This window comes from Mauremys reevesii, linkage group 19 (genome assembly GCF_016161935.1).
Source record: "Mauremys reevesii isolate NIE-2019 linkage group 19, ASM1616193v1, whole genome shotgun sequence".
NCBI classification, from domain to species: domain Eukaryota; kingdom Metazoa; phylum Chordata; order Testudines; family Geoemydidae; genus Mauremys; species Mauremys reevesii.
In genome coordinates this window covers 14606296-14626066 of record NC_052641.1, presented here as the reverse complement: position 1 = coordinate 14626066, position 19771 = coordinate 14606296, and the positions used below count along the sequence as shown (strand labels likewise).

The 19771-nt window shown below is 48.6% G+C and overlaps 2 protein-coding genes across 4 annotated transcripts in view; one reads left to right on the top strand and one right to left on the bottom strand.

Annotated features, from left to right (window-relative positions):
- The window catches only part of PTGES (prostaglandin E synthase), a 98478-nt gene extending 80693 nt beyond the window's left edge, over positions 1-17785 (top strand). For all 3 annotated transcript variants that reach the window (XR_005589966.1, XR_005589967.1, XR_005589965.1), the window contains one exon: positions 16487-17785. The gene's annotated coding sequence lies outside the window, so the exon portion shown is untranslated. The remainder of the gene's footprint in view (positions 1-16486) is intronic.
- The window catches only part of PRRX2 (paired related homeobox 2), a 68763-nt gene that overhangs the window by 17031 nt on the left and 31961 nt on the right, over positions 1-19771 (bottom strand). The gene's annotated exons all lie outside the window — the stretch shown is intronic.

Below are 19771 nucleotides of genomic sequence, written 5' to 3'. Positions count from 1 at the left end.
CAACTTGGTAATATTTAAGAACCGGACCCTCCAGCAGGAGTGCCGGAACCTCCCCTGCCCTGCCCCTTCCCCCTGACGCCCTGCCCCCATCCACTCCTCTTAGCTCGCTGCTTTTCCCCTCCCATCCCCCTGCCCAGGTCAGGAGGGACTCACCTGCTTTGCTGGGGTTGGGAGCTGCAGCCACCCCACGCTGGTAGGAGGTGGCCCCGGCTGAGTCGGACTGGCACGGGTGATGACCCAGCAGCTCCCCCACCCACAGTAACCAGACTTTAGGTGTCCAGTCAGTACAGCTGACCGGACACTGTCAGGTCCCCGTTTCGACCGGACTTTTCGGTTGAAAACCGGGCACCTGGCCAGCGTCACGTTGTGCGGAAAGGGGAGATTTTTGTAATGGAATGTACGACCCTCGGTGCTTTTCTGCACCTTCCAAGTGCAAACTGCCTCCCCTAGTTCTTGCTCTGAGATCAATCTAAGGGGGAATGGCCTCATTTCGCAGGGGCTGAGCTACCTTAAGTCAACAGGGGATGGATACCTGAAAACTAGCCATCGGGTTTATTTAAGGCCTAATCCTGCCACTCAGGCAAGGCCCTGAATGCAGGGGTTCTGATCACGGTGTGCTGCTAAGCGTAGCTCCACGGCAGCTCCTGGTGCCCTACTGCTTAGGGAAAGTTTTGGGACCCCCTGCTGGGGTGGGGTGCTGCAACAGTCAGCCACAGTGCTACAGTAGCGCCTGTAGAATGGGTCTGCAGCTGTGGGCTAGGGAGAGAAATGAGCCTGGGGGTTAAAATAAGGCCGAGTGGGGGGAGTCCAGCTCAGAGCAGGAGTGCGCCCCTTGTCCCCTGGCTTTGGGGAGCAGTGCGAGAGACACTGGCTGGCCTCCTTAACATAGGAAAAGCTGACATTTAAACCAGGGACTATCATAGAATCATAGAATATCAGGGTTGGAAGAGGTCATCTAGTCCAGCCCCCTGCTCAAAGCAGGACCAACCCCAACTAAATCATCCCACCCAGGGCTTTGTCAAGCTGGGCCTTAAAAACCTCTAAGGATGGAGATTCCACCACCTCCCTAGGTAACCCATTCCAGTGCTTCACCACTCTCCTAGTGAAATAGTGTTTCCTAATGTCCAACCTAGGCCTCCCCCACTGCAGCTTGAGACCATTGCTCCTTGTTCTGCCATCTGCCACCACTGAGAACAGCCTAGGTCCATCCTCTTGGAACCCCCCTTCAGGTAGTTGAAGGCTGCTATCAAATTCCCCCTCACTCTTCTCGTCTGCAGACTCCCTCTGTTCCTATTTCAGTCTAGTTCTGCTTGGTGTGCAGGCGCTGGGTGGTGGGTGCTGGTGGTCCGTGACATACAGGAGGTCAGACTTAGATGGTGGGGTGGTCCCTTCTGGCCACATGCTCTCTGATTGCTTTAACTACACATCCCCTTCCTCGCTACCTGCAGCCCATTCCCCGTACAGCAGCTTCGACCCTTAAACAATTGTGATTTGGTGGTGAATACATAACACTCCTCCTCGTGCATCTCTGGCCTGGTCAGATCAGACCCACATCTCTAAAAGCTAAAGTTACATCTCGCCCTATTGCGTTGCAATGTAAAAACCTGGAGCGGAGCAGTTTTCTGCCATTAAATTATTTCACACGTTCCATTTATTTGTGGACAGTTTGCCAAAGACCTTTTTAAGCTTTATATTTTTCACCCAGCCACATGATCAAATCTCCTCTACAGTCACTTCCCCTCCCTTTCTTCCTCCCACTTCTCTCCCTCCCATCCCAGGCTTTTTTTTTTCCCCCTGATTCCGTATAATTTAAGGTTTGAAATAGCCTGGAGGGAATTAACTGTAAATTCTTCCTAAAACAAATAAATTCAGCCCTCTAAGTTTGTGCCTTTTTCAAACTGTTGAGAGACGTTTTGGGTTTGTTTTGTTTGAAATAATGATCACGGCATATATGACCCCAAGGCTGCGGCCAGCTCTAACCAAATAAATAGCTTTTATTAATTAACATTTATCCTTACCAAATAAAACCCCAATTTGATCTCAGCCAGCTGAATTAGCAAAAATAAACAACTGGTTCTCCGGCCACTTGATGTGGATTTAACAAATTAACACTGGGCCTTAATCAGGGAAGCCGCAGGGCAGCGGAGGGCTTTTACAGCCAAGAAATCCTTTGGAAAAACAAAGTCTTTCATTTCTCCCATGGTCTTTCTCAGTACATATGTGGCCTGCCATTATATACTCTAGGGAAACCAAAAGAACTACACCAATGACGTCCACCTAGATTTCATGTGCAATTGTTTAACTTATTCCTTAAATCACAAAATCTATTTTAAATGTTTCCCTTTGGATTAATCTGTGGAGTAAATGATCCAGGGGCTGCAGTTATTTTTCTGTGTCCTTTCCCTCCCCCTTGAACACTAATAATCGTCTTTCTTGCCAGCACTTTTCATCTGAGGAACTCAAAGCACTTTACAGATGTTAATTCATCATAATTCCTCCCCAGGAGGGAGGAAAAGGGGGGAACTGACCACAAAGAGGTATGGTCATTTGTTGCAAGTCGCATTTCAAATCAGTTGGGAACAGAATCTGGAGTTCTGATGCCAAGTCATCGGCTCTAACCACTAGGCAACTCCAAACTTCCTAAATAGTATCACCCCCATTTTAGATTGTGGCTCAGGAAAGTATTCCTATTCAGGACAACACTTAAGCACTTGTTTAACTTGAAACCTGCTGTGTTTAAAACCAAACACATGCTATGGTGCTCTCTTGAATAGGGACGGACTTAACTCATGTGCTTTCTTGAACTGGGTCTTACAGAGGGGAGGAAAGTGAGGCAGAGAGAGACTTTTTGAAGGTCACAGCATGAGTCATCTGGGAATAGGACCCAGGCATCCAAGTGCTCAGTCCCCTGGTCTAACCACTAGACTGCACTGAATTTCCCATTAGACAGTCATGGAAATGATAGGAACCAAATACTCTACAAAAACATTTAATCTCTACAAATTATGTCAACAAGGCTATTGTGCTTGAGAGGTAATTGGAAGCCCTGACTTTTGAAAGTGTTTGCGCTTGCCTCTGTGATGTTGTTTTCAATGATTCCTTTTATTGAATTTGGCCTGCGTTACACAATACAAATACAAGATTGCAAAAGTATGGGCAGGCTGACACCCGAGTGCAGCGTCTGTGCACTATGCTACGTCTGTGCACTACGTCTGTGCACTATGCTGGTGTCTGTGCTTTGAACTGTCTGCTAGTTTGGAAAGCTGACTGCATTTGTATAGCCAAGCTGGCTATTTGGGCTGGGACCTGCTTTCCATCTTATAGACTGAAAAATACAACAGAAGAAATATCTGCCCCCGCCCCCGGACCGTGAATGCACAACTGTCTGCCACAGAAGGATTTGGTGAGGGGTGGGAAGCAATTAAGATGCATCAGTTTGCTGACACTGGGCCTGATCCTGCAAGGTGCTGAGTGTCTCTGTGCACCCTCCACTCCCATTGACTTCGCTCAGCACCTTGCAGGATGAGGTCCAAACCTGCTCCATTCAGGTCAAAGCAATACTCTGGCTAACTTCAGTCAGAGCAGGAGCAGGCCAAGGGAGTGAGATTTTTTTAAATTATTTGTATGGCTGTAGCACCTAGAGGCCTTAGCTGAGATCAGGGCCTCATTGTGCCAGGGACTGTACATACAGTGAGAGACAGCCCTTGCCCCCAGAGTTTACAAACTAGATAGACAAGGCAGGAGCAGACGCTCAGCCTCACACAGCTGGTCAGAGGGGGAGTAGAACACATGTCTCCTGGAGCCCAGTCTAGTGCTTTATCCACTAGGTCACACTGCCTTCCCAAAGAGAGAGAATAGAATGGTTTTTTCTATGGAACCCAGCTGCCACTTTCTGTTTTGGCTCAGGGTGTGAAGCCACTTCTTGGCCCCAGAATTGAAGACGCTTTCTTGGCGTGAAATGAACTGACCCAAGCAGGGTTCCCTGAGGTCCACTGAGTATTCAGCTGGTGCAAGGTGATGCAACAAGTTTTCAGACAAGGACACGGGGCTTGAGCCAAAGCCCACTCAAGTCAATGGGAATCATTCCACTGACTTCAATGGCTTTGGGTCAGCACTAGAGCAGGTGCACCGCGGAGCTTGCATTTTGCGCAAGCAAGCTGCCCTGGGCAATTAGGACCTGATTTTTGTGCCCACTGATGCCAAGGCAAAGTTCCTATTCCCTTCAGTGGTGCAGGATTGCGCCGGGTAGACACATATTTAATAAGTGATAGTGCATTTCATCAGCAATACTAACCTCCTCCGGGTAATCGTCTACCCACCCAGAAAAGGAAGGGAATGGTTCAATCTGGACCCACTGGGCAATGAGCCAAATGCTCTGATGGCTGAGAAAGAAGAGCTCAGGTGAGCTACCTCCAAAAGCAAGAACCCACCACTGACACTGTCTTGAGTCCTCATTAAGGCTCAGAACTAAAGATGACCAGCAACTCAGCTGTTGCAAAGAAGAGAAGCACCTCGGATGTAGCCAGGTGCAATATAGAGTGATGCCAACCCCTTGAGCTGCGCCATTTGGCCGGCATCCATGGGCCAAGCTTAGTTTGTGTGGCTGTGCCAGGGATGCGTGTGCAGTTCTAGACTGAACCTGCCTCTCACAGTTAAGTCCCCGGGGACATTCACGAAAGTGAGACGTGGCTCTCCCAGGCCTATTGCCATGAACTCTCTTTTAATGACTCATCCCACGTTCCCCAGGAGCCATCTGCCGCCGAGAGGGATGTTCTCTGCTTCTGCGTCTCAGACCGCGCTGAAAGCAGGTGTAATCTGCAGTCTGGGCACACGGGCCCTTGCTTGCTCCGATCGAGCTAATGCGCTAAAAATAGCAGTGTTGCCACAGCTGCGTGGGTGGTGGGGTGGGCTGGCTGCCCCAAGTATGTCCCGAGGGTTTCAGACGGGGCAGCCAGCCCGTCCCACTGCCCATGCAGCCGGAGCTACACTAAGTGACTGCAACTAGGACGGGTGTGTCTACCCCAGCTCCAGTGTAGACACACCCTGTTAGCGAGCTCTCTTCGGGGCGTGGCTAAGGAGTGGAGAGAAAGCTAAAGCCTCAGCCGATGGAGTCGTCATGCAAGCGCACCCCCCACCTTCCTTCTGCAGAGATCTGGCTTTAGACCTCTCCCGAGGCAGAGCAGGAAAACAACGTTTAGCTATCGAATGAACGCTTATCCAGGCCTCTTCTCCACCCCGCCTGCCAAAAGCCAACCCCCAGTCAGCCCCGTCCCTCATGGGCTACTCTGTCTCCAGAAATGCATTTGAGGATTAAGGGGAGAGCTTTCATAGCAGCGATTACTGTGCTGGTTGCATAAATCATACGTGGAATATTCTGGCTGAGTGCATCCTGCCAGGTGCAGCATTGCCAAGCCACAAACACTGGCACTGGCGCTCCATGGCTAGATGCAATGGGTCACTCGCCATCACACAGGATGGAGCGGGGGGGAATAATCATCCCAATAGGTGTACAGTTGGCGCTGTCGGTCAACAGCTACTAGGGAGAAGCTTTGGCCATCAACAGCGGCGTCGGGTTGAAGGCATGTGGCGCTGTTAAGAAATGGAGTAAAACCACCCGGCAGGAGGAAATATGCAAGAAGCCCCGAGACTTGGCTCCCATATCAATAACCAGCCCGCTTGCCGCTCCGGCTTTTTCCACTCTGTGGTGAGTTTTCAAACAAAGAGCAACGCGCGAGCTCATTGTGGAAGGGCCCAGGCTCAGGATGGAGCCAAGCAAAGTGCGTGTGGAAGGGGGGGAGAGGCTGAAGAACTGCTGAATCCTACGGAAACTTCCCCAGCGCAAGTGGAGTCCATGAAAAGTTTGGGGGAGGGGGAGCAGATCTCCGCTACTGTAGCAACGTTACAGCGTCAGCCAAATGTTTCCGAGGATGTTTCACCTCATTAATTGTGAAAAAACTGAAACACTGACACGTTTTTACAGGCTGCCAGTTTTGCTGGGGGGAAATGTCTGTTTAAAAAGAGCAGCGAAAGCCGGGACCCAAAAGGAGGCCAAACCTGTCCCGTGAGCCTGAGGGTCTTTCCCTTCCAGTCACTGACAGGCAGCAGCAGCGGAGTTTATGGTTATGAAGCTGCAGCCTGCACCGGTCAGAAACCACCCAGCCCAGCCCTTCGCTGCCACAGACCTTGCTGTGGTGTGTGGGAAGTGTGCAAGTGGGTTAGGAGGCAGGGTCTCTACTCCAGTGGGGATGCCCAAAAGCCTACGTAGATATGTGGGTGTTATGTGTATCCCCTCGGGCTTCAAAGGAACCCCCAGAATTGTGCCCCCAAAAGATGCACATGCAGATCCTTATGTGTGCACGTGGTGCACGATTGCCCATTTTGGGTGTGCAAGACATTCACACCGAGGGGTTTGGTTCAGGCCCATCGTGCTGGTCGGGCAGATCAGATGTTTATATGGGTGCCAGGGGCAGAACCACTCTGGAAGGGAAGGACCATATCTCCTGCAATTTGTGACACCATCCTGTGAATCCTGGCCACAGAGATGTCTGCACTAGATGGCTCTAATAGACCAAAATGGGAAAGCAGCCGCATTTTACTTCTGTAGGTAGGATTCCACACTAGATGATAGGTAACAAGGTAACGTATTTGAAGGGCATGAACACCAAAGAGGACTGAGGGCTAGAGGTGTCCAGTTTAGGATGAAATTAAGGCAGGACAATGTATGAGGAGAAGCGTCCTGCCAATGAGCTGTGTATGATCCCAGGGCAGTGGCAGAAGCTCCGTTGTCTGGTACGTTATGATTTCGAGAACAATCCAGCATTAGCCAGGAGAAGGGACTGGCTGGACTCTTCCCACCCCTCATTTTATTCTGCAAACTTGCTTGAAAACTTGCTGGGAGGGGGACTTACCCAATGCAGAGTGCCCCTGATTTCACCTGGCTCACAACTGGATGATGGGCTCTGCAGTCTAGGGACCAAATCTTGCTCTGAATTTACACCGTGTCACTTACAGCAATTCCACTGACTTAAATGGACCTAATTTGGATTTCTACCAGTGTAACTAAAAGACTCTGAACCTGGCCTCCTTACTCACATGAATTGGGAATAAGCCCATTTACTTCAGTAGGGCTGCTTGAGTGACTAAAGGTAGATGGGTTGGGCCCTATGAACAGAAATTATTTAGACTGTAATCCCTCTGGAGAAAGGACGGTCTTTTTGTTATGGGTTTGTATAGCTCCTAGCACAGCCCTGTGCCGTGACTGGGCTCCTAGGCTTGATCGCAATCCAAATAACAAAGACCAAGAGCTGGTGTAAATCAGCATAGCTCTCCCAAACTCAATGGAGCTACACTTATCAACCCCCGCTGAGGATCTAGCCCCTGACTGTTAAGTTACAATACTGCTGATATTCTTTTTAACATTAACGCTAGGCAGGACCTACGGAATCGCAGTGGTTTGAGCTGTTTCCACAGCCGCACTTTTTAGACTAAAACAGCTGCTTGCCCCAGAGCTGTGCTGATCTAGATGAGGCCAGGGCACAAACAAAGGCCTTTGGGCAGGGCAAGGCGCTTCCGTCAGCGGAAGTAGTTGAGTCTCCCTCCCATGTTTACCCAATGGGGAAGGCGAGTTAGCAGGGAATAAAGTGTCCCTGTTGAAGTGTCTAGGAGGGTCTGCTCAACAGGGGAGAGGAGAATCAGTAAATACAAAGGACTGGGCGTGTAGCTGCAGGGGGAGCATGCTGAATAGCCAGAAGGACTCTTCTCTCTACTGCCCGGAGCTGCCTGGGCTTGGAGCGCTGGAGAGGAGGCAATGAGATGTGGGGACGATCAAAACTGTTTAAGAGACTTAGGCTCCCACATCTGTCTTTGGGGGGAGGGATAGCTCAGTGGCTTGAGCATTAGCCTGCTAAACCCAGGGTTGTGAGTTTTAATCCTTGAAGGGGCCACTTAGGGATCTGGGGCAAAATCAGTACTTGGTCCTGCTAGTGAAGGCACAGGGCTGGACTCCATGACCTTTCAGGGTCCCTTCCAGCTCTATGAGACAGGTATATCTCCATACATTTTTATTATTATTCTTTTGACTTTCACAAGGAGTTGGATGCCTAAATATCTTTGAAGCTCTGCACCTTAGACATTTTTTAAAAATGTTACCCCGTATGCTTTGAGCTGGGGAGAGAATGCCCTGCCTTGTCCGGGGCAAACCCCACAGGTGTACAGGATGTAGAGTCAACAGGGTTCCCCAGCTTTCTGGGCAGGGGTTGTCTTAGTGTTTGTAGGGTATGTAGCACAATGGGCTCCTGGTCTATGATTGGTGCCCCTAGGCATTACTGCAATGTAAATAACCAACAATGAATAGTAAGGGCGAATGATCCTCAACGTGAGTGGCTGCCAGGGCCTCAGTGAGAGGGGAAAGGTTGAAGGAAGGAGGAATATTGAAATAAGGTTTGATCGCTTCTCCCGCCAGGCCTGGGGGCATGTGGGCCTGGTGTTTTGGTTTGGTCCCCTCTTCAATGGGGTGGACGTGGTATTCAGGAGGGGAAGGAACTGGAAGACAGCTATGGAGGAAAAAGTCCTCCCGCAGGACCGGTATCGCACAGGGCAAAATTCTCCCACGCTGCCCTGAGCAGGCCGACTCTCAAGGGCAAGATGATAATTCCATCTTCTCAGCCCATCCAGTCCTTGCTGAAACTGCCAATCAGCCAGCCAGTTCGGAGAGAGAGAGAGTGTGTGTGTGTGTGTGTGTGTGTGTGAGTGTGTGTATGTGCACACTGCAGCCACTTGCCCACTGGGATCTCGGCTGAGACAAGCACATGTCACACAAGCCAGTGAAGAGTCATCACCTAGCAACGTCCTGTCACTGCCGCTCAGGACAGGATTTGAACAGAGGCCCTAGAAGCAACCTGTTCTTTTGCCTAAATGAAACATTGAATGTGACTCAACCATAATGTTAATGAGTTCTGGACTCTGAAAAGACCTTTGGGAAAGGCTGAGGTAGGGCCGCCGAGAGCGGGAGCGGGCCCAGGTGAAAAAAAATTTTTCAGGCCCCCCCAGCAAGGGTAGACCGGGTAAACAGAGCCGATGAAGCCAGGGTAGCCGGGCCCCGGGCCCCCTTCTGGACCCCAGGCTCCCTTCCGGACCACCAGGCCCTGGTAATTTGTATTGGCTTCCTCCCCCTCGTCGGCTCTGAGGCCTTGTCCACGTGGGAACGTGCCGTCCATCCTAAGACACTGCTGTAGCTGCACCAGCACAGACCCCTAGTGGGCCCAAAGCTACGGTTTGTACCAGCAGAGTGGGAGAAAGTGGCACTGGTGCAAACTGTAGCTTAAAGCAGGTTTAACTGCAATTAGAGCAACTCCCCATTGTAAAGCAGGCTTTTGTTACTGCATTTATAACAACAGGCAAGAGCACACACGCCGTGCTCTGTGACAATGACTGTTGCATAAAGATTTCTAGCTTTTGGACTGTCTGCCCGTAGTTAAAGTTTGCTGTCTTAGCCAGTGATCTGCAAACTAAAACTCCCTCCTGCGGCCAACACTATGTGGGTCACTACAACCCGGAGGAGAGCTTTCATAAGCTGCCAAGGGAATCATGTGTGTTCGAAAGAGTCTGTAATTACACACTTGCACAATAGACTGTGATGGCTCTAACGCAGCCTCTTGGGTCTATTGTGTCGAAGCTCCTACAGTTTTAAGGCAGATGGAGCTGCAGCGGAAATTAAACCACAAAAGAAAAGAAATGACGTTAAAGTTGCACCGAGGATCTGGCTTTAACCCACACAAGAAGGGAGAGTCAAAATTCAAGCTGTCCTTAGCTCACCCAGGGGGGAGGGGGGGAGATTTCTTTCTTCTTGACAGCTTTGTGAATGAATTGCGTGACATGGGAGAGAGGGAAGGAGGGATGTGGGTGGGTGAGAGACAGACCTTCACTCTAGCTCTCCTGGTTGAATGTGCTTCATTCGGGGAACCTTAATGACACTGTAATGCTGGGCGGTTATTTGTGCGCGTTTATGAAGCTCTTTCTAGGGGAGGAGTGATGGTCTTGCGGTTAAGGCACTGGCCTAGGACGTGGGAGCTGTGTGTGCTGTTCTTGGCTTTGCTACGCATTGTGTGTGTGTGACTTTGGCAAGTCACTTAAGCTTGCAGTGCCTCAGCTCCACATCTGTAAAACAGGAGAGTGGGGGGAGGGCTGGGGGAATGCTTGTTTATTTAGACTATAAACTAATCAAGGCAACCACACAAGCCTTGGTTGGGGCTCTAGACACTACTGTAGTAGAAATATATAATAAATAATCCTGTATGCAGTGGCGTGATGCCAGCAGCACTTAGCAATTTTAATGTGCTCTTCATCTTCAAAGCATTTCCCAAATGTTAACTACTTAAACTGGGAGGTATCGTCCTCATTTCACAAAGGGGAAACCTGGGAGGCTCACCGAGGTTAATGCGCTATAAGGCCTTTCAGCGCTAGGTCGCCTGTTCAAATGCGGGTGCAGGCTGCTAGCAATCCATAACTCCTCCATGAGTGGCCTGGCGATCTCAGTCTAGCGTCTCACTAACTCACGACTGCAGCAGACATTATTTGGCAGCCTCAGGAGAGAAGCCAAGGGCTGAATGGCCCATGGAGATCAAATGCTTCTGACACACAGAGTGAATCCCTCCACGCCAGTGCTAAGGCAGGCTGATATGCGCAAGCCATGCCTGGCTGCAGTTTGCTCTGCAAATAGAGGGCATCAGGCTGCTGGCTAATTCCACCAGAGACTCCTTTGCAGAGCAGAGGGCTTGGTCTAGGGTTCTCTGGTCACTTCTGAGTCCATCATCTTGTACCTATGCCCTTCACTCCTGTCCCTGTATTTTCATTTGTTGTCCTCTGTCTTTAGTTCATCCCTGGGCCTGTGGCCCCCTCCCTCATCTGAGGGAGGCAGACTGTTCATTCTGGTGAGCCCCAGGATTCACAAGCATGTAGAGACAAAATTAGAACCGCCAAGGCACAAAAGAAGATTAAGCTAGGTAGAGACATAAAGGGTAGCAAGAAAACTTTCTACAAATACATTAGAAGCAAGAGGAAGACCGAGGACAGGGTAGGCCCATTACTCAAAGGGTGAGGGGAAACAATAACAGAAAATGTAAAAATGGCAGAAGTGTTAAATGCCTTTTTTGTTTCAGTTTTCACCAAAAAGGTTAGTAGCGATTGGACGTCTAACACAGTGAATGCCAGTGAAAATGAGGCAGGATCAGAAGCTAAAAGAGGGAAAGAACAAGTTAAAGATTATTTAGACAAGTTAGATGCCTTCAAGTCACCAGGGCCTGATGAAATACATCAAAGAGCTGACTGAGGAGGTTTCTGAGCCATTAGCAATTATCTTTGAAAAGTCATGGAAGATGGGAGAGATTCTAGAGGACTGGAAAAGGGCAAATCTAGTGCCTATCTATAAAAAGGGAAATAAGGACAACCTGGGGAATTACAGACCAATCAGCTTAACTTCAGTACCCAGAAAGGTAATGGAGCAAATAATTAAGCAATCAATTTGCAAACACCTAGAAGATAATGAGGTGATAAGTAATAGTCAGCATGGATTTGTCAAGAACGAATCCTGTCAAACCAACCTAATAGCTTTCTTAGCAAGCCTTGTGGATGGGGGGAAGTGGTAGACGTGGTATATCTTGACTTTAGTAAGGCTTTTGATACTGTCTCACATGACCTTCTCATAAACAAACTAAAGAAATGCAATCTAGATGGAGCTACTATAAGGTGAGTGCATAACTGGTTGGCAGAGAGTCATTATCAGTGGTTCACAGTCAAGCTGGAAGGGCATATTGAGTGGGGTCCCGCAGGGATCAGTTCTGGGTCCGATTCTGTTCAATATCTTCATTAATGCTTTAGACAGTGGCATAGAGAGTGCACTTATAAGGTTTGCGGACAATACCAAGCTGGGAAGGGGTGTAAGTTCTTTGGAGGATAGGATTAAAATTCAAAATGATCTGGAGAAATGGTCTGAAGTAAATAGGATGAAATTCAATAAGGACAAAGACAAAGTACTCCACTTAGGAAGGAACAATCAGTTGCACAAATGCAAAATGGGAAATGACTGCCTTGGAAGGAGCACTGCGGGAAGGAATCTGGGGGTCATAGTGGATTACAAGCTAAATGTGAGTCAACAGTGTAACACTATTGCAAAAAAAGCAAATATCATTCTGGGATGTATTAGCAGGAGTGTTGTAAGCAAGACATGAGAAGAAATTCTTCTGCTCGGCTCTGTGCTGACTAGGCCTCAACAGGAGTATTGTGTCCAGTTCTGGGCGCCACATTTCAGGAAAGATGTGGACAAATTGGAGAAAGTCCAGAGAAGAGCAACAAAAATGATTAAAGATCTAGAAACTACAACCTACAAGGGAAGATTGAAAAAACTGGGTTTGTTTAGTCTGGAGAAGAGACGACGGAGGGGGGACATGATACCAGTTTTCAAGTATATCAGAGGTTGTTACAAGGAGGAGGGAGAAAAATTATTCTCCTTAACCTCTGAGGATAGGGTAAGAAGCAAAGGTGGTTTAGGTTGATCATTAGGAAAAACCTTCCTAACTGTCAGGGTGGTGAAGCACTGGAATAAAATGCCCAGGAAGATTGTGGAATCTCCATCGCTGGAAATTTGTTAGATCGGGTTAGACAATCACCTGTCAGGGATGGTCTAGATAATACTTAGTTCTGCCATGAGTGCCGTGGCCTGGGCTAGGTGACTCTCGAGGTCCCTTCCAGTCCTCTGGGTCTATGACTTGCCCATGGTCACAGAGGAAGTCAGTGATAGAGCTTGAAAGAAAATCCAGCTCTCCGGACCCCTCCTATGTTCACTAGACCTTTGTGCCCCTTTTAGCTCTTCTTGCTGGAGAAGGAAGATTAATAATAATAATAATAATAAAAAACAGCTACTGCCTGTTGCTGACCAAACTGGAACAAGTCCTCCGAAAGGAGCCTCCGTTTCTGTAGGGCGGTGCTGGCCGCTATCACCTTGACCAAGGCACCGACGGACAGTGTGAAAGGACGGATCAGCCCAAGTACAAAAGGGTGGATGGATGTGGGCGGGAACTTCAGTTTAGTTGTCCAGAGTAATTGCCAGCCCCTGCTGCAAAGCACGCTGGACCACCAAAAGGGCCTCCACACATCCCTTATAAAATGAACGCTCACAGGGTGCAGAGCAACTTGCTGATGGGTTTCTCCTTAGTCTCCAGGCCAGGAGACAATCTCATGGTGGAAGGGAACCTACTCGTGGTCTCTCCTGCACCCTGTCAGCTCCGCGCGTTACTTACCGGGATGCCTTGCTGTTACAACCGGGCCCCTGGAAACAGGCCCAGACTGACCCACCTGGGACTAATTTAGTCTCCTTGTCTTGCTAACACGTTTTATGCGGTACGTTATGTCTTGCTTCTTAAGTTTTAAAATTAGTAAGGGAAAAAAATAGCTGAGCGAGAGAATGACAACGCCGGTGATAGTTAACAGATGTGGGAATGGCTTCTGCTGTGAGTAAGTATGATCGATTCCGACTCTTAATAAAGGAGGCCTGGTTGCAGCTCTGTCTCAGAGTCTATGCTATCACCGCCGCCCTGTGCGTGTGTGTACATAATCATGGTACATTGTACTTCCCCTGCAGCTACTATTCAAGGAGCTCAACCTCGCAGCCTCTCTGCATTGCATTAGCCCCGCAGCTCTGCGGGGTGGGTGTTGTGTTATTGTCTCCACTTCACAGGTGGAGAGATCAAGGGACAGAGAAGTGACTTGCCTAATAAGACAAGGAGCAAAGTGGGAATAGGACCCAGTTGGCTGCTTTCATTCTTGACAACATTCCCACCCGTACAGAATCCAGGTGCATGTGGGATCACAGCCAAAGTCTGCCCTTGTCATCCTATCGTTGGCATGGGGGCTTCAGAGCTCGGCCACTGTAGCCTGGCCTGTGAGTCTCCCTCCAAAACTGCAGAGGCACTAACGTCCTTCTCGTGATCCCCTGACATGAGGGGTGACCTGTGGTGTGTGGGGAGTGAACGGAGGTGTTAATTACTGTTAATAAGGGTCTCCTCACTGAATCACTGAAAATGGAAGCCTTTGCTGTTTTGCGGACACGCTCCATTGAAATCTCTCGGTTATTTTACTGGGAAGCTCTTTTCTGTAAGTGGCTAAGAAATGTACTTACTGGAGAAACGGAGACACTGGTCAATGGCAACATTTACAAACTCAGGTGTCTATATTTATGCTCCCCTCTCCACAGTCCATATTGAGGCCCTTAACTAAGTAGTCTGACTTTTAAAGGGGCCAAGCACCCATAGCCCCTCCCCTCCCCAGAAGTCAATTAAATGTAAGTACTGAAGGCCCAGGTGCTTGAAGGGATTTTGGTGCCTAACTCCCACTGATGTCAATGCTTGAGGAGCCTAAATCCCTTTGTAGATCTTGGCCAACAGCTCCAAACCGCCATGAGCTCCATGAAGGCCGAATTCTGCACCCGCTGACTGTAATGGGGCACCACATGGGTGCCAGGATCGGCTCACACTTAGGTCATTGCAGGACGGAGACCTAAATGCTTAATGCCAAGTGCCCTGGTTTGAACCTGTTGGCCTATGTGTCCTGCAATTTAATGGCAGAGCTGGGACTAGAAACCAGCTCTCCTGAGTCCCAGTCTGCTGCTCTATCCACTAGACCACACTGCCATCGGCTACAGTATATTTTAATGTTACTTTTTGTATTTAACTTCTTCCTGTTTCAAATTTGAATAGACAAGCAGTACAACTAGCCACCCCAGACCACATTGCTATTGACAGGATAGAGATCGGTGGGTCCCTCACCCCAGTAGGATGTCAATAGTTGGCAAAGATTTTGCATATCAAAAATAAATCCAGTATGCGTTGCATAGTAAGACTATTATGCAAAGCCCTGGCTTCCATCCAGGGGCCCCGGCACAGTGCTCCCACCCCTCCCAAAAGCATGGTCTTTTGAAATGTAATAGGCATTATAGGGAGAAGCCCACGGCAAACCAGTCCAGAGGGGCATCTGGCATTGAAATCCAACACTGCCCCTCCAGGTTAAAGCAGAGACCTAATTGCATTAGGGAGACTGCCAAGTACAAGCTGCCATCCAGGTACTAACATATACTCCCCTCCACTAGGATAGTTCCCTGTAGCCCTGCACTGCCACTGCAGTACGTACAGCCTCAGCCTCACTGCCTGGCACCGGGACTGTGCTTTTCCGGTTAAAGGCCAAGATTTTCAGGGATTTTTGGTGCGCAACCTGAAACGCTTTAAAGGCCCCTGATGTTCAGAACATCCAGAGCACCCACCCTCTGTGACTCAGGCCCCTTTTGGGTGTCTCGACTCAACCCCCCCCCCCCCCCCCGCAAAGTGGAGGCGCCTGAACTCGCTTTTGAAACTCTTGGCTGGTGACGTAGAGAAGATCACGGGGGGGGGAGGGCGAGTGCCTGGGTGTCGTCCAGCCCGCACAGTCTGTGAGGACAACTCGGCGGGCGCAAACACGCATGCTGGAAACCCTCACTCTGCGCACGGAGTCGCTGTCCTTCAATCTGGTTTTCATTTGAGGTCGGTGGCCTCTTGCCAGATTTATTGTAAAACATTCATTTTAATAAGTGGCTCGTATCTCTTCAAAACCCAGCCCCTTTAACTGTTTCTAGGTTCAACCAAAGCCTTGTTTAGCTGATGATAAGGAATCCACAAAAGAAAGACAGTGGTTACAGGGGGAAACAGCGCTTTAATGGGCAGGTGTTGGAAAGCAGACCTCCAGCACACCCATCGGTGCTTCCTGCAAACTGGGAGAGCATCGGATTATATCAAATGGGGACAGGGAAAGGAAACAGGCACCGTATTATTTTTCAGACCTACCCCAAATGTCAGGGGTTCATGGGGGTTTATACCCCCGTTCCCCCTGAAGCCACATGCCCCCTCAATGCAGGGGAAATCCTGGCCCCATTCAAGTCAATGGGAGTTTTGCCACTGAGGTCAATAGGAGCAGAACTTCTCCCAGGATATTTATAAATCTACGATGGAGAGAGATTGGATTCACAGATTCCAAGGCCAGGAGGGACCCCTGTGATAATCTTGTCTGACCTCCTGTGTAATTCAGTCCATAGGACTTCCCCCCAATCATTCCCGTATGAACTAGAGCAGTTCTTTTAGAAAAAACATCCACTCTTCATTTTAAAACGGCCAGGGATGGAAGCGCCACCACCAGAGGTGTTTCCTAGAGGTATGAGCAGAGGACTGGGAGCCAGGAATTGACACAGACCCGCTCAGGCACAGAGCCGGTCCAGCTGACATGCCGGTGAGAATGGCTGGTCTACATCAATTGCACTGGGGCTAGCACAGTGGTGAGATTTCCCAGAGAGTGCCAGCGTAGACACAGCCATGGGGCAAGGTCAGGGATGGACATAAGATGCTGGTGTTTTGGTGGGGGCGGACAAGAGTGAATGTGCCTCTGCCCTTCTCACCCCCTCCTATCTCACCAGGACACGTGATGTGCCCCAGGCTGTGTGGCTGCTGGGAGAAGAGGAAACAGCAACGGTGTTGCTGGCTTCAGTCTGGCTCATGTGAGCAGAGGCAGCTGGCCACGTGAGTGACTCCAGCCCGCCCATCACACTGCCTGAGCAGCGAGGGATGCTGTGACGCTGCGGTGGTGGTGGACAGGGAAGCACTTAGGAAGCCCAACCGACCGTGGCGCAGTCCAAGCAAGTCCTGGGCATGCAAAATGCGGGCCAAGGACTAGATGGTCCCAACATTGCAATGGGCTCTGGTGTTTCTGACCTCCTAGCTGCTGGGTCAGCGTAACCCACCCCTGGAACTCGAAACACAGCGAGGGGCTCTGAGAATAGATTCTGAGGTAGCAGGAGTCGGCTGGCTCTCCCTTCCGAAGTTCAGAGCAGACGCATTAGCCTTGCACGGCCCCTGATTGACCTTTGGGAAGGTGAGACAAGGCAAGAATGACCTATGAGAATGGCGGGAAGGGGCCTAGGATTGAGCCAGCTCATGTGTCTTATCCATACGATGGAAGGACAGAGCTAGTGCTCTGCCTTGGGGACAGTGCACCATGAGACTGGCTTTCCCTCTAAGGCTTCGTCTGTTCTAGCCTACGTTCCTGGGACTCCGAAGAGGAGTGATTGTAAGGCCATTGTGGCTCCCAGAGAGTGCGCTTGAGTGTCTATGCTTAGTTACAGCCTGTCCACCACTTGCAGAGATGCTTAGGAGTCACTTGTGCTTCCCCAGGACAACAGAGAGTGAACACGGTGCTCCAGGAAAGAGAAGGGCTGGGAACGCTGGTTAAAACCACAAGCAGTGTAGGCAAATTTCCACTAGGCATGACTCTACCCCAAAGCCCCTGAGACCCGATGTGCAACATCCTCTGCGATTCCAGACCTGCTCCTCCTCACAGCTCTGCCAATTCACCTTGACTTCAAAAGGCCAGAAGGGACCATGAGATCATCTTATCTGAGAACCAGATTCACCAGAGGTGGGATTCAAACCCAGATGTGCAGAGCACATTGGATTAGCAGGCCATTGCTGCTCCGTCACCTCATCTCATTATTCACTACTTTGCTACCTGCAGGACCTTCTGCTCAGCCAGGCCTGGGAGACTGCCATGTGTGCCGATGAGACCAAAGATCCACTGGAGACTCCCAACTATATTTTATTTGTGTTTGGTGACCTCGTTCACCTTTGAACCTGGCTCTCCAGAGTGAAAGGCATTAAGGAATGTGATAATTCTCTCTCCCACTGTACTACCAAGGTCCCAAAGCCTTGAATGTTTTACTCCCAGAATCAGTGTTAAACTTATATTTTGTTAATTTAAATAAATAGCTTTTTGCCATACATGCTTACCAGAAACATTCCTCCTTTATATACACGTGGTATAACAGAAATCCCTGGGTCCCAAGCAAAAGCCATGCAGACAGGACATGCAGCCAGTATTCCATATCAGTGTCTATAACCTACACAAATGGAAGAGGGCTTTTTAATATCAAACTGGCATAACTGTTACAATTTCTCTTTTTTCTTCTTTTTTCCTCCAAAGGGAAAAATGTAAGAGGCCAAAGTACCAAACCTTGCAAGGGAAAAACCACTGACAAAGTAAACACAAGGTGACCTCCTTCCTCTGATGTGCCCCATATGAAAACATTTATCGGAGTATCAATTTTCGTTCGTGTCCATTCAGACTGTCAGAGTGCAACTGAGAGGGAGCCAAAGCTCTTTGCATGTAGCCCCACAGGAAAAGGGTTGGGGGCTGGGCCTTACCTGAAGAAGGCAAAGCGTTTTAAAAACATTTTTCACCCTTGGGACAAGTTGTCTAATGAGGGTTGAATGTAATCAACAACCTGGTTTTGATTCCCTAGGCGAGCTTTGATAACCGTGGTAGATAACTGTAGTTACATTTGCGTTCTCTCCCTTGCCATCTCCTCCCTCAGCCAACAGTGCAATTGGCATAAGCACATTTTGCAGGAGCAGAGGGTGCTTGGAGGCAGATTTTCAATGGTATTTAGGAGCCTAAAGATGCAGATAGGCGCCCATCTGCGTCTTGCAGGAGGAGCCTTCAGCACTGTGCAGGATTCGGCCCCGAGGGTTGTAACTTCGTAAACCTGTCGAATGCAGCATTATGGGCCTGAGTTTGCAGAAGTGTTGTGTATGTGAACTGGATTGTGTTTGTCAGGGCTATTTGTGTGAGTAAGGATTGGCGGGACTAGGCCCCAGATCTGTAAATGAGCTGCTTTTTCTAAAAACAAACAAATAAAATGACAATGACAAAAAGCTTGTCAAAAAATGGTCACTAAATGGACCGCATTTAGTAGTTATTTGCTGCATTAAAAGGACATTGTCTGGTAGTTGAATTTCAACATTTGTTTTACATTTTATAAGTCCCCTAAAACTCATATAAATGGTTCAGTGTCTTTCCATTTAAATGGATAGTTATTTTTTTTAATTAAAAAATTTCCCTGCAGTATTTACAATCCCAAAATGTGGACATGAGCTAACCCATAAAGAACCAGAAACAAAATAACGAGAAACCAAGGTGAAACTGACTATGTGAATGAAGTGCAGAAAATTCAAACAAAGAACATAAATGGCAACAAATATATTGTTAGCTGTGTTGTTCCCAAGATCTGAGAGAGACAATATGTTATCTAATTCCTGTATTTTTAATAATGAGGTGTTATTAAAAAGGCTTGTAAGGAAAGTTGGTGCACTTAATATGGTTTAATTGCCTATTTAAAATCAATGCTCAAGTCATTTTAAACTAATGTATAACACATGATGCCTACATGTTGCTTATTGACATTTAATGGACTAAAATCTATTAGGACTCTTTGCAAACCCCAGCCATAAATTCACAACTCTACAGTTATGAACCCAAGGCTATTTTTTATTTTTGTATCGTGAGTTGTAGGTGTATTTTGGAGCTGCTCTGGAGAGTAGGGTGTGATTTTAAACAGAAGGAACTATAAAAAGAGAATTGGAAGATGCAGATTTTTGTAGATTTAATACCAGTGAAACCACCTTAAAATCTTACAGTTGATTTGTTGAGCAATCTGGTTGCTAAACAAACAGGAAAATAAAAGCAAAATGGAAGCAACCCAATGCAGCTCCTTCTCTCTACCTAGATGGAGAGGCCATCACGCGTTCCAAGAGCCTCCCAAGTTTTGTTTAAAGAACTGTACAAAAGATCCTTAGCTTGCAAAGAACTAAGTAACAAAGCAGTTAAGGATCAGACTATTTCCTAGTGAACCTAGTGTGTTATAAACGAT